The 5,495-nt window shown below is 42.9% G+C and overlaps 1 pseudogene; it reads left to right on the top strand.

The window, feature by feature from the left end:
* The first annotated feature begins 4,217 nt into the window (after positions 1–4,217).
* LOC129557567 (chromobox protein homolog 3 pseudogene) lies at positions 4,218–4,769 on the top strand (annotated as a pseudogene).
* The last annotated feature ends 726 nt before the right edge of the window (positions 4,770–5,495 follow it).

Below are 5,495 nucleotides of genomic sequence, written 5' to 3'. Positions count from 1 at the left end.
ATCCCAATACACACAGCCCTATGCCACTGTTTTTATCAATGGCCTGTACACACATACGCAGAGGTTTCCACCTCCATGACATGCTCAGTTGGACAGGCCTTCAACAGCTTCATTTGCTTAGTAAAGAAGAATCATCTATCTATATTATTCCACATGCCCGAAGAAGGTTCATTTTCCAGATCATTCTCTCTATACCCAGCCAAGGAAAATACACTTGATCTTATTTTTAGAGAAAGAAAGAGACAGAGATGGATACTCGGGCAATGCACTCACTGGAGGAAGCTGCAGTCTTAGCGTTCCCACTTGCCGATTAGCCTGGTGCCACTTGGTGGCACTGTTGATTCCAGTTTGCTCCCTGATCCGGGGGATGGGTGTATCAATTGATCCAACCATAATAAGCACGTGTGATTCTGGCTCCAAGAGGAACTTTATTAAGCCCTGACAGCCTTAATAGAAATATCAGAATGTCTGTATTCCTATCACTCCCAAATCTAAATGGTAACTTCTGTGGCAAACGCCCTTCTCTTGGAACCTTCCCTTGCTTTTCTGTCTAGATATCCCACTTTCCTGTCAAAGTGCCTATCTCAGCCTGCCTCTGAGAAACCTTCATTACAAACTCTGGCCAGAGTCTCCTGTAGGGCGTGGTAAATCTTGGAAAGGATCTGGGGCACCACCCTTGTTTGTAGAAACATGAGTGGGCCAGGTCTGGGAAAGCAAATGAGTTGGTGGAAAGGAAGCAGTACTATCGTCTTGATTTTTTTTTTTTTTTAATAATATAAAATGTAGGGAAAACAACATTTTGATAGATTTTCATTTATGTGATTTATTTGGTGGGTGCTTTCATTAAGCCTCCCAACACACCTGTGTGACCATCTGAATGGGAAAATAGGAAATGGGAGGTTCATAGGGGTAAATGGCTCAAGGGCAGGCGTGCAGTTAGAATTCATGGCTTGAGGACTGGCGCTTCATCCCCTTCTCCAAGTCCAAATCCTTCACTGTCCTGACATGACAGGGGCTCTGAAAGATCTCCCATGGTCAGTACACAAAGGGGCCCAGCAACCTCTAACCCAACTCTAAGGACTGAAGTGGGGCAGCTACCCCTTAAGAAGATCTATGGCTTCTGTCTTCACTTACCCACTCCCCATGCGCCCCACAGACACATAATCACACATATTGATCTACACATTCCTCCCTTTGTTCAACTTTGCTTTCTTCCTTCGAGACTGACAAAGTTGTTAAGTGTTTTAAAGATTTCAGTCACATAAACATTCGGGGGAAGTAACGTACGCTGACATACATGGTCATTATTCTGTTCTCCCAACCCCTCGGGGAAGCTCTCTCTGGTCTACTCTAGTCTTTGCTTTTTTTCTATAATGAGGGGATGTGACGGAAGCTTTGAACAATGACAAGATAGACTCCTCAGGGGAGGAGCAGAACATGGATGTTTTATATCAATAATTATTATATTATTGAACAACACGCATCACACTCTTTAGTGATGAGAACAACATTATGTGACATTACAGCTACTCTGATCATAAATCACCAGCAGTGAAGATAAAAGCACAGGGAGGTATTTCTGGTGGCTGTGATCTTACTATCAGCATTCAGTTTATGATGCATATAAAATACAACTGACTATTAAAGAATGATGCTAATCTTTTAACAAACACCACAACTCATAAGTACAATGACAGAATATCATCACCGTCTAAACTGGTGCTTCAGAACATTATAAACACATTCTTGAGACTGCTCAAAACTCTGTTAAAATTCCTCTTCTGATATTGCATTCAATACCTGAGACGTACTTTTTGATTCTCCTCAACTATGGTAAATACTCATACTTTGAGGGTGGATTTCATTTTTGGAAACAGCTGAGTCATTTGAAACTATATCTGGCACATAAGCTAGAGAAAACCGAACCAAAAATAAGATTCATTCATTGAATTATTCAACAACTATTGAGTTGGACACTATGTAGTATGAAGTTAGCCTCAGCTAGTAGGGGGCTCATGGTCTAGTGGGGAAGATGAGCATGTAAATAAGTGATTTCAATGAAAATAATACAATTTTCCCAAAGCTGTTTAAGCAGCTCTGGTTGCTTTTAAGTAGGATGATGGCAGGAGAGTAACAAGGCTGGGTTTCTGGATTGGCTTGTAAAGCACTTATAAAAGCAGTCCCAGAAGGAGGTGTTCCAGACCTGTTTGAGCAACAGCAACTTCAATGGCATGAGTATGTGACCTCCCAACAGGGCTTCTCCAACAAAGGATGCCTGCCCAGAGAGTAACACTCTGGTATGTGTTACTTTAAAATGTGGTCTAGTATCACTTCACCATCAGATCTACCAACCCCAGAAAAACTGCACTTATAGATTATGATACTGAATGATAAGAAATCTTTCCATCTGTTTCCTAAATTGGCCTAAAAATCGATGTGGCCACCATTAAAAGTAGGGGAGAGTGACAGTGCCTTGGCACAGGATGGCAGAGCCTCCCACAGGTGGGTGGTTGGGGGGACAGCCAGCAGCATTACCTATTGGGAGGGAGTGTCAAATAAGTAAATATATAGAAGATGACAGGAGCCAGGCTTCTCACTACAAACATGAAAAAGGAGAAAACTGGAAATGAAGATACTGGCACAAACTCATAGGTAGAGAAATTAATGACATTTAACACACACAGATATATATATATATATATATTTCCTAGCCCTGACAACTAAGAAGATTTGGAAGTAGCAACACCTCCACAGCAATAAACATACCAAAGCCCTAATGCTTTGGTAGCCTGCTGCTGCTGCTGCTAAGTCACTTCAGTCGTGTCGGACTCTCTGTGACCCCATAGACGGCAGCCCACCAGGCTCCTCCGTCCCTGGGATTCTCCAGGCAAGAACACTGGAGTGGGTTGCCATTTCCTCCTCCAATGCATGAAAATGAAAAGTGAAAGTGAATTCGCTCAGTCGTGTCCGACTCTTAGTGACCCCATGGACTGCAGCCCACCAGGCTCCCCTGTCCATGGGATTTTCCAGGCAAGAGTACTGGAGTGGCTTGCCATTGCCTTCTCCGGCTTTGGTAGCCTCAGTTCAGTTCAGTTCAGTCGCTCAGTCGTGTCCGACTCTCCGCGACCCCATGAATCACAGCACGCCAGGCCTCCCTGTCCATCACCAACTCCCGGAGTACACTCCAACTCATGTCCACAGAGTCGGTGATGCCATCCAGCCATCTCATTCTCCATCGTCCCCTTCTCCTCCCGCCCCCAACCTTTCCCAGCATCAGAGTCTTTTCCAGTGAGTCAACTCACCGCATGAGGTGGTCAAAGTATTGCACTTTCAGCTTTAGCATCAGTCCCTCCAATGAACATCCAGGATTGATCTCCCTTAGGATGGACTGGTTGGATCTCCTTGCAGTATAAGGGACTCTCAAGAGTCTTCTCCAACACCACAGTTCAAAGCATCGATTCTTCGGCGATCAGCCGTCTTCACAGTCCAACTCTCACATCCATACATGACCACGGGAAAAACCATTGCCTTGACTAGACGGACCTTTATTGGCAAAGTAATGTCTCTGCTTTTTAATATACTATCAAGGTTGGTCATAACTTTCCTTCCAAGGAGCAAGCGTCTTTTAATTTCATGGCTGCAATCAGCATCTGCAGTGATTTTGGAGCCCAAAAAAATAAAGTCTGACGCTGTTTCCACTGTTTTTCCATCTATTTCCCATGAAGTGATGGGACCAGATGCCTAGCCCTTTCTAAAACCATTATTCACGAAAAGAAACCAGGGATCATTGAATCAATAGATGATTCCAAAGTTGGACAGGAAAAATATCAGATGAACCTAAAACATCTTAATGTGTCAGAACCTAAGGAGATACCCAAAGAATGACAGAATTGTGTCAGATGGACACAGAAACCTGCTTATATGGGGTCTCACTAGCCATATGTGGGACCATTGAAGGATCAAAATAAATAATGATAGTGATGGATTATAACCCGCTGAATGAAAGAGGAAACTATCAGTCTATGCTGATAAAAATACATCAGTGGGCGCTGCCACCTTCCCCTCCCCCCGGCGGCGGCCCCGCGCGCAGCTCCCTGGCCCCCTCCCCCTCGGATGTGACTGGAGCTTGGGGCGCGCAGGGCCTGAGACGCCGCAGACCCGGGACCCAGAGCAGCTCAGAGGCGGTGCATAATAGCTCTTCAAGCCTGCAATAAAAAATGGCCTCCAATAAAACTACATTGCAAAAAATGGGAAAGAAACAAAATGGAAAGAGTAAAAAAGTTGAAGAAGCAGAACCTGAAGAATTTGTAGTAGAAAAAGGACTGGACCGCCATGTAGTGAACGGGAAGGTGGAGTATTTCCTGAAGTGGAAGGGGTTTACAGATGCAGACAATACTTGGGAACCTGAAGAAAATTTAGATTGTCCAGAGTTAATTGAAGCATTTCTTAATTCTCAAAAAGCTGGTAAAGAAAAAGATGGAACAAAAAGAAAATCTTTGTCTGACAGTGAATCTGATGATAGCAAATCAAAGAAGAAAAGAGATGCTGCTGATAAACCAAGAGGTTTTGCCAGAGGTCTTGATCCAGAACGAATAACTGGTGCCACAGACAGCAGTGGAGAATTAATGTTCCTCATGAAATGGAAAGATTCCGATGAGGCGGACTTGGTACTGGCAAAAGAGGCAAATATGAAGTGTCCTCAAATTGTAATTGCTTTTTATGAAGAGAGACTAACTTGGCATTCTTGTCCAGAAGATGAGGCTCAATAATTGTTTGCATTGCCTTTTATATATACTTATATATATATATATATATATATGTGGGTCTTTATTTTTTTTATTTATTAGTGTGAAGAAATGACTACTAATGAGAACCAGGTTTGATATGTTTGTTTTGAAGTAATATTGGGGAAGTTACATTGTTTTTGTTTTTTTTTCCATCTGTAGGACTGGTTACTTTGAGCAAATAAAAGCTTTCTGTAGTTGCTTCCTTAAAAAAAAAAAAAATCAGTGAACAAATTAAAAGTCTGATGAGGACTAGGATACATATCTAGTCTCAGAGGACTCTTAACAAAGTTCATATTAATTAAAAGGGAAAGAAGTAATTTTACAGTGGAGGAGCCTGGCAGACACGACCTTAATCAAGTGACTTAAGTGAACATCATCAATAATGAAACAAATCAAAAATGTGTGTAGGAGGCAATGAAAAGAATACAGCACCATGGCCACGTAAACCGCGCCTGACGTGTGTGTGTTTGTGTGTGTGTGTGTGTGTGTGGGTACTGACCAGGAATGAAGATCCAGGATGATAAATATTACTATGAAAGTGAAAGTGTTAGTCACTCAGTCATGTCCAATTCTTTGAGACCCCATGGACCATAGCCTGCCAGGCTCCTATGTCCCAGGAATTTTCCAGGCAGGAGTACTGGAGCAGGTTGCCATTTCCTTCTTCAGGGGATCTTCTCAAACCAGGGATCAAACCCACATCTCTTGAGG

This window comes from Moschus berezovskii, chromosome 15 (genome assembly GCF_049115385.1).
Source record: "Moschus berezovskii isolate FMDL1 chromosome 15, NW_MosBer_1.0, whole genome shotgun sequence".
In the NCBI taxonomy this organism is placed as follows: domain Eukaryota; kingdom Metazoa; phylum Chordata; class Mammalia; order Artiodactyla; family Moschidae; genus Moschus; species Moschus berezovskii.
Note: the sequence above shows the minus strand (reverse complement) of the source record. Positions and strands in the feature narration are given on the sequence as shown.